At 46.1% G+C, this 9,813-nt stretch overlaps 1 non-coding gene across 1 annotated transcript; it reads right to left on the bottom strand.

The window, feature by feature from the left end:
* Window positions 1–2,670: 2,670 nt before the first annotated feature.
* Window positions 2,671–2,836, bottom strand: LOC144591840 (U1 spliceosomal RNA). Its single transcript, XR_013547035.1, has one exon. It is a non-coding gene; the product is annotated as a U1 spliceosomal RNA (small nuclear RNA).
* Between the last annotated feature and the right edge of the window lie 6,977 nt (window positions 2,837–9,813).

The following is a 9,813-nucleotide window of genomic DNA, read 5'->3' as shown; positions in this document are numbered from 1 at the left end:
GGTCTGAAGAAAGGTCTCGACCCGAAACGTCACCCATTCCTTCTTTCCAGAGATGCTGCCTGTTCTGCTTAGTTACTCTAGCTTACTGTGTCTATCGTCCCTCTAACCTATCCTATACAAGCACGTATCCACATGTCTCTTACATGTTATAATAGTACTTGCCCCAACTACCTCCTCCGGCAGCTTGTTCTATATACCCACCACCCTTTGTGTAAAAGAAGTTACCTCAGGTACCTACCTATAAATCCTTCCTCTCCTCACCTATGGTTCTCGAGTCCCATATGCTGGGCAAAAGACTGTGCATTTACCCTATACATTCCTTTCATGATCTTGTACACTTCTATAAGGTCACCCCTCATCCAAGGCCAAGGAATAACGTCATAGCCTACACAACCTCGCCCTATAGCTCAGGCCTTCGACACCTGCCAATACCCTCGCAGATCTTCTCTGCACCCTTTCCAGCTTGACATCTTATAACATGGTGACCAAAAACTGAACGCAATACTCTAAATGTGGCCTTACCAATGTCTTATACCACATGACTTCCCAATTTCTCTACTCAATACTCCAACCGATGAAGGCCAAAATGTTGAAAGCCCTCGTGACCACCCTATCTACCTTTGATGCCACTTTCAAGGAGCTTTGTGCCTACACTCCCAGATCCCTCTACTCTACAACACTCCTCAGAGCCTTTCCATTCATTGTGCGGGTTCTATCCTGGTTGGACGGCCCAAATTGCAAAATCTCGTGCTTCTATTAAATTCCATCAACCATTCCTTAGCCCAGCTGCTCAAACAATCCAGATCCTGCTGCTATCTGTAACAATCATCTTCACTCTCTACTCTACCACCCACTTTAGTGTCATCTGCAAACATAGTTGTCGCAAATAGGCATCTGTCAGCAGGAAGACTTATCGCTTAAAATCTTGCTACCGAATATTCAAAGGTGGTAGCGGCCAGTTTAGCAAAACTAATGATTGTTTAGAACTTTCTCACAAGGGGTGGCACAGAATAGCTGAAAAAAATAATAACCAGTTTATAATATTTCACATTTGGCATCCAAATTTATGGGCAGCACGCTTCCACAAAGAGGGTTATAAGACAAGAGGCCAATGGACTCCTTGTGATGCTGTTTGAAGGATAGTTCCTGGATCACAACAGGGGTGAGATTTGGCCCGATGGCACAACACGTAGAGGTGGTGCCTCGTGCCTCCAGAAACCTGGTTTCGATCCTGACCATGTGGAGTTTGCACATTCTCCCCGCGACTGCATGGGTTCTCCTCCCTGTGTTGCTTCGGTTTACTCCCACACCCCAAAGACGTGCGGGCGGGCGGGCAGGTTAATCAGCCACTGCAGATTGCCCCAACAATATGGGAGAGTGTTAGAATCTTGGGGGGTGCAGGAGAAACAGATGAGAATGTGGGAAGAATACATAACAAGGAGATAAGTTGTGGAGGGCTGGGAGAAAATGAAATTTCTCAGAGTGCCAGCAGAGACTCAATGTGCTGAATGGCTTATAAAAAATGTTTTCTGAATATGAGAACTTTCCTGATCGAAGGTATTTATTCACAAAATGCTGGAGTAACTCAGCAGGTCAGGCAGCATCTCAGGAGAGCAGGAATAGGTGATGTTTCGGGTCGAGACCCTTCAGTCTGAAGAAGGGTCTCGACCCGAAACGTCGCCCATTCCTTCTCCCCTGAGATGCTGCCTGACCTGCTGAGTTACTCCAGCATTTTGTGAATAAATACCTTCGATTTGTACCAGCATCAGCAGTTATTTTCTTATACTTTCCTGATCCATCGGTACATTGGTGCTCATCGGTCCATGACCACGTGTGACACAAGGTTCAGTTCCATGAGGAATATCTATTGCCACAGCTTGCTCAGAGATTCAGCCTGTATTTTTAATTAACAATTTCCTTCCCCTTGCTGATTCATCTAATGGGCGAGGTGGGAACCATTAGGCATATTCAATTACTCCCTCATATGGAAATACCCGAGATTCACCTCACAGCACCGGGATATTAAGCACACACTAGCTTCACACAATTAATTGACATCAGGGTTACACACCATTAAAGTCAGTTTAACAACTAATTTTACAGTATATATAAAACAAAAAACACTGGGTACGTTTCATCTTCACTGCATCTGGTGGCAACATGCTCGTAGCGTGTCTGGCCGAGAGAAGCAACAGCCCGCCATTGAGATCCTCCGCACGTTATGGCAAGAGCTCTCTTGCCTCCGCTCAGAGGTGAAACGGGCCCTATTCAAAACACACTGCTCCTTGAACAGTCATAGAGAAATACAGCACAGAAACAGGCCCTTCATCTCACCCAAGCCACACAGACTACTGAACAATCATAGTTCCACTGGTTTCGTTGAGAGTTTAGAGATATGGCGTGGAAACAGGCTCTTTGGCTCATCAAGTCTGCGCCAACCATGCGATCCCCGTTCACTAGCACTATCCTACACACCAGGGACAATTTACAATCTTTATTAAAGCCAATTAGCCTACAAATCTGTAAATCTTCGGAGTGTGGGAGGAACCCAGAGCAAACCAACGTGGTCACGGGGAGGACATAAACACCATACAGACAGCACCCACAGTCAGAATCGAACCCGGGTCTCTGGCGCTGCAAGGCAACAACTCTACCGCTGCACCATCGTGTCGCTCGTTAGCGCAAACACACAATCTCCCACTACCGCAAATTCTATAGTGGAATATCCTGCATTTGGGGACATCGCAGGTGTCGGCACAACCAAACTGCAATGGGATAGCCTCGTCCTAGAAGATCGGCCATCGTCACCACCGATACTCCCCTGCCAGGCAAGTCCCATTTGACTCTTTATTCTCCCCACATTCCCATCAACTCCCCGCAGACTCTACATCTACACTCCAGGAGCAATTTACAACGGCAATTTAACGTACCAACCAGCATAGTTTGGGGATATGGGAGGAATCTGGTTGATAAATGTGCACTGATTCATGCTGGGAAACACAGCCTAGGTGCAGAATAAGAATGCCAAGCTTGCATTCCTGTCCAACCCAAGGAATTCAAGAACCAGCATGGTACTCTTGTACTAGATATTGCTGCATTATAGGAAATGAGTGGCCAACCTCTGGATAGCAAGTTCCCACAAACAATAATCTATATACTCAAACTCTCGTTTGTTTGTTTGTTTGTTCCTGAACTACAGCCAAAACGGTACACAATAGCGCGACAATTTTATGCCCCACCTTACTCACTGTCGTCCCTTTGGTGCTAATGGAAGAAGTTTCATTGAAATCGGCATTATATTTTTAGTTATTCACATTTTAGTTTAAATCTATCTCCGAGGGAGGGAGGGGAGGGAGGATAAGGGGGATTGAGGGGGATAGGGTGGGGGGGATAGGGTGGGGGGAATAGGGTGGGGGGGATAGGGTGGGGGGGATAGGGTGGGGGGGATAGGGTGGGGGGGATAGGGTGGGGGGGATAGGGTGGGGGGGATAGGGTGGGGGGGATAGGGTGGGGGGGAAGGGTGGGTGGGGAAGGGGAGGAGGGAGGGGGAGGGAGGGCGAGGAGAGAGGGGGGAGATGGGAGGAGGAGGGGGGAGGGGGTGAGGAGAGGATGCTGCACCAATGAAGGAGAGGTTTGGGATCAACGGGTCCACTTGGTCTAGTGATCAAATAAAGCTTTAGTGATGTGGATCAAGGGTTAAACATTAGCCAGGAAACTGGGGTTTCCTTCCAATGGAGCTGTGGATCTCTCTGTGGATCTCTCTGCGAGAGCAGGCAAAGTTTCTTTTTAATGGGTAAGGATGACATACAGCATTGTCCTGAAGATTCAACCTGGATTATCACACTCAAGTCTCTAAAGTGAGACTTGAACCAGCAACCTCCAGACTGTAAAGTAACAGTGATCCACACTGAGATATCTATTTCACTGCACAGCACGTAGTTCCAGCACAGAAGCCAATGGTACAGGGCTCAGTGGGATATTCACTGCTTATCCTTCTGCTTTCAGACCTGATATCTGAGGGATCACCATCATCAGAATAATCTTGGAAATTTACTGGTTGAAATTTAACTGGGACCTGTGTTGATGCAACAAAGGAAACTACAGGTTTATTTGGACATAAGTGGAAGACTGTCCAAAGAAGATAAGGTTGTTCTCCTCAGAGCCAGAGAAGGTTAAGAGCAGAAAAGGACACAAAGTGCTGGAATAACTCAGCAGTCAAACAGCATCTCTGGAGAACATGGACAGGTGATGTTTTGGCATGGGACCCTTCTTCATATCTGCAGTTCCTTGTTTCTATACTCTAACGTTAAGGGCAGACTGAATAGAGACGTTTCAAAAGAAAGGAGTTTTGGTGGGTTCTTTATCAGAGGACACATGGCAAAGCTTGTGGGGAAAGAGGAAGGTGTTTTTATGCAGAGAGTTACTGTGACCTGGAACCTGCTTCCAACAGGGTTGCGGAAGCAGTTTCAACACAAACTTTCCAGAAGGACAACTGGGAAAGTGGAATGGAACTAACTAGTGACTTTTTCAAAAAGCTAGCACAATTATTCCCCTCTCCCATCATAGACAGAGATGAGGTGTTCCATACTAGCACATACGAGATGTCCTCATTCTTTAGGAAACAGGGATCCCCCTACCCCATCATAGATGAGGCCCTCACTCATGTCTCCTCGGTACCCCGCAGCTCCACCCTTGCTCCCCCTCGTCACAGAGACAGAGTCCCCATAGTCCTTACCTTCCACCCCATCAGCCAACGCATACAACAAATAATCCTTTGAAATTTCTGCCACCTCCAATGGGATCCCCCCACATTTTCCCATCTTCACCCCTTTCCACACAGACTGTTCCCTCCGCAATTCCCTGGTTAACTCATCCCACCCAAACCACCCCCTCCCCAGGTACCTTCCCCTGCAACCGTAGAAGATGCAACACCTGTCGCCATACCTCCTCCCTCAACTCTGTCCACGGAGCTTGACAGTCCTTTCAGGTAAGGCAGAGGTCCACTTGCACCTCCTCCAACCTCATCTACGGTATCAGTTTTTCAAGATATGGACTTTTATACATCAGCGAGACCAAATGCAGATTGGGCGATCGTTTCGCGGAACACCTTCGCTCAGCCCGCCTGAACCTAACTGATCTCCCGGTTGCTGGACACTTTAATTCTCCTTCCCATTCCTACACAGACCTTTCTGTCCTAGGTCACCTCCATTGTCAGTGAGGCTAAATGCAAATTGGAGGAACAGCATCTCATATTTCGCTTGGGCAGCTTACAGCCCAGTGGTATGAATATTGATTTCTCTCACTTCAGGTAGCCCTGGTATTCCCTCTCTCTATCCCTGCCCCACCCAAGTCGCACTAGCTTCTCATTGTCACCCCTACAAACAGCTTACAATGGCCTATTTCCTTTATCATCGTTACTTTTGAATCTTTCATTCATTGGTCTTTATCTCTCCACATCACCGTCTATATTTCTCGTTTCCCTTATCCCTAACCAGTCTGAAGAAGGGTCTTGACCCTAAATGGCACCCATTCCTTCTCTCCAGACATGCTGCCTGTACCACTGAGTTGCTCCAGCTTTTTCTGTCTGTCTACAATTATATGTATGATACATCAAACATTACTGGTATTATTTATGCAACATTAAAACCACTACATTTGATGGTCCTTAGTTTGCCAGAATTCAAACCAAATTAACAGACATAAAAGTTCAATATATCAAAATTGCTAAATGCTTCAAGCGAACCTAGAATTCAGATTTTATAATTATGAAAATATTCCAGGAGCATTTAAAGATGAATCTTTATTGCTGTCGGTTATTGCTTTTATTGGGTTTAAAGGAGTTTTAAGTGAAACTACTAGAGTTGCTTTTCTAATGAGCTGATGTTCATTGAGTATTCCAGTCAATCGAATTAATCATGTCTTGCTGTGATACCTGGAGAAGAATGCTTAGAGAAAGGCAGCAAACACTGACAAGCTGATTACTGAGATCCATAGCATCAATACACTTCAATACACTTCTTCCCACCCTGTCTCCTGCAAAAAGTCTATCCCCTATTCAATTCCTCCATCTACGCCGCCGCATCTGCACCCGGGATGAGGTGTTTCACACTAGGGCATCAGAGATGTCCTCATTCTTCAGGAAACAGGGCTTCCCCTCTTCCATCATAGATGAGGCTCTCACTAGGGTCTCTTCTACATCCCGTAGCTCCGCTCTTGCTCCCCCTCCCCCATTCGTAACAAGGACAGAATCCCCCTCGTTCTCACCTTCCACCCCATCAGCCAGCATATCCAACAAATCACTACTGGTCACATCTTCCCATCCCCTCCTCTTTATGCGTTCCGCAGAGACCGTTCCCTCTGTAACTCCCTGGTCCACTCGTCCCTTCCTACCCAAACCACCCCATCCCTAGGCACTGTCCCCTGCAACCGCAGGAGATACAACACCTGTCCCTTTACCTCCCCCCTCAACTCCATCCAAGGACCCAAACAGTTTTTCCAGGTGAGACAGAGGTTCACCTGCACCTCCTCCAACCTCATCTATTGTATCCGCTGCTCTAGATGTCAACTTATTTACATCGGCGAAACCAAACGCAGGCTCGGCGATCGTTTCGCTCAACACCTTCGCTCAGTCCGCCTTAACCAACCTGATCTCCTGGTGGCTGAGCACTTCAACTCCCCCTCCCACTCCCCGTCTGACCTTTCTGTCATGGGCCTCCTCCAGTGCCATAGTGAGGCCCACCGGAAATTGGAGGAACAGCACCTCATATTTCGCTTGGGCAGCTTGCAGCCCAGCGGTATGAACATCGACTTCTCCAACTTTAGATAGTTCCTCTGTCCCTCTCTTCCCCTCCCCTTCCCAGTTCTCCCTCTATCTTCCTGTCTCCACCTATATCCTTCCTTTGTCCCGCCCCCCTGACATCAGTCTGAAGAAGGGTCTCGACCCGAAACATCATCCATTCATTCTCCCCTGAGATGCTGCCTGACCTGCTGAGTTACTCCAGCATTTTGTGAAATAAATACACTTCACCACTTTCCTTCTCTCCAGAGATGTTGCCCTGACCCGCTGAGTTACTCCAGCATTTTGTGTCACACTTCAACAAATCTCAGTCTGTGTCACACTAATGCTCAGGCATAGAATGGTCAGCTGTCACAGGTAAGGTCCAGGTTGAGTTCTTCACCTTTGAACCCAATCAGCTGTGGCTCATTGAGCTGCGCGCCCTCCTAGAGTCAGAAGGTTGTGGGTTCACGTCCCACTCTAGAGAACTGAGCACAAAATCTAGACTGTGCACTATCGAGGGAATGCTTCATTGCCAGAGGTGCCATTTTTCCGAATCAAGTTAAACCTCTATGTTCCCTCCAGAGAACTCTTGAAGACCCTTGCACCATTTACAAAGAGGATCAGGGGAGTTCAGTCCCCACAGCAGTCACCTACCACATCAAGTCTCTTTTGCCTTGAAGCTAATTGGATCTTGCTATGCACAAACAGGCTGCCACATTTCCTATATTTCATCTATTTGTCAAAAGTACTTCACTGGGTGCAAGTGCTTTGGAACCACCTGAGATAACCAAAGGTACTGTAGTTAGAAGTTAAACAGGGACAAGCAAGGTCACTGTTGTAATGGAGATGACAGATGTGAATGCGGCATCTGAAACATCTTGTCAGTAGCAGAGGAATGAAAACATTTTATTTTCACTTTTCATGCTCCAGATAGACTGCAGAAAGGATGGCCTCAAAAATTGTGTGACAAAATCACTGTCATCCTACTAAGGACATTACCTTGCCTGGTGACACAGAGGGCTGCGTATTAACAACTTACTGTAACTTGTCATGTCTTCAGTGAAATCACAACTGTGTTACCCAATCAATCACTGTGAGGTTCAGTGATAGCTTCCAGGTACGAAAACATCAAACAAATCCCATTTCCCTAATGATTATGTAACATTTTATAATAAAAAAAATGTATCTTTCAAACATTTCCATATATCTTATTGTTATTGATTTTCACTGATCAGCTGACAGATCTCCCACAACCCACGAATCTTCAGGAAATTAAGGCTTCAATGTGAAAAAACTGAGAATAGGTTTGATTCTTCCGAATAAATCCATGCTGCCTTTAAAGCATTTACACAAAGAAAATTGAAAATTAAAAATTATATATTAAGAGTAAAGGGTACAAAGTTATAAATATTTGTAACTGTATAATAGACAATAGGTGCAGGAGTAGGCCATTCGAGCCAGCACTGCCATTCAATATGATCGTGGCTGATCATTCACAATCAGTGCCCTGTTCCTGCCCTCTCCCCATACCCCCTGACTCCGCTATCATTAAGAGCTCTATCTAACTCTCTTGAAAGCATCCAGAGAATTGGCCTCCGCGGTCTTCTGACGCAGAGAATCCCACAGATTTACAACTCAGTGAAAAAGTTTTTCCTCATCTCCGTTCTAAATGGCCTGAACCTTATTCTTAAACTGTGGCCCCTAGTTCTGGACTCCCCCAACATCGGGAACATGTTTCCTGCCTCTAGCGTGTCCAATTCCTTAATAATCTTATATGTTTCAATTAGATCCCCTCTCATCCATCTAAATTCCAGTGTATACAAGCCCAGTCGCTCCAGTCTTTCCAGCATACGACAGTCCCGCCATTCCGGGAATTAACCTAGTGAACCTACGCTGCACTCCCTCAATAGCAAGAATGTCCTTCCTCAAATGTGGGGACCAAAACTGCACACAGTACTCCAGGTGTGGTCTCACTAGGGCCCTGTACAACTGCAGAAGGACCTCTTTGCTTTTATACTCAACTCCTCTTGCCATGAAGGCCAACATGCCATTAGCTTTCTTCACTGCCTGCTGTACCTGCATGCTTACTTTCAGTGACTGATGAACAAGGACACCCAGATCTCTTTGTACTTCACCTTTTCCTAACTTGACACCATTCAGATAATAATCTGCCTTCCTGTTCTTACCACCAAAGTGGATAACCTCACATTTATCCACATTAAACTGCATCTGCCATGCATCTGCCCACTCACACAACCTGTCCAAGTCACCCTGCATCATCATAGCATCTTCCTCACAGTTCAAACTGCCACCCAGCTTTGTGTCATCAGCAAATTTGCTAATGTTACTTTTAATCCCTTCATCCAAGTCATTAATCTATATTGTAAATAGCTGTGGTCCCAGCACCGAGCCTTGCGGTACCCCACTAGTCACTGCCTGCCATTCTGAAAGGGACCCATTAATCCCCACTCTTTGTTTCCTGTTTGCCAACCAATTTTCTATCCATGTCAGTACCCTACCCCGAGTAATGTACATTTATACATTGGTTTGTGGCTCTTGCATACTGGATTATTCCCTTATCATGTATCTATACACTGTAAATGAATCGATTGTAATCATGTATTGTCTTTCTGCTGACTGGTTAGCATGCAACAAAAGCTTTTCACTGTACCTCGGTACACATGACCATAAACTAAACTGAACTGGCTGGTTAAATGCAACAACGACTTTCAGATCGGTGTGTTCCATGGAACAGTAAGAAACTGGGTCGAGTGGCTAACTATTGTGTTCCATTATGCTCAGTTGAGAGGGAGCTGCTTTCATAAACAGAAGCATTAATCTTGACTCTCTCAGTCGGTGAAGTAAGGTGACCTTCTGCAATACAAAGGAGCACCCAGACACCTCACTGGCAGAGAGGTTGGAATGCTGTGGAAGTCTGACAAGTTTGCAACGAGGAAGAATAGCAAAAGAAGGGAAAGCCCTAAATCCTGCAGCAAGGAGTGTGGGTGTAACCAGGCTCCAGGTGAGCTGGCAGA

This window comes from Rhinoraja longicauda, unplaced genomic scaffold, assembly GCF_053455715.1.
Source record: "Rhinoraja longicauda isolate Sanriku21f unplaced genomic scaffold, sRhiLon1.1 Scf002261, whole genome shotgun sequence".
In the NCBI taxonomy this organism is placed as follows: domain Eukaryota; kingdom Metazoa; phylum Chordata; class Chondrichthyes; order Rajiformes; family Arhynchobatidae; genus Rhinoraja; species Rhinoraja longicauda.
The sequence above is the reverse complement of the archived record's forward strand: the minus strand, read 5'-3'. Positions and strand labels throughout refer to the sequence as shown.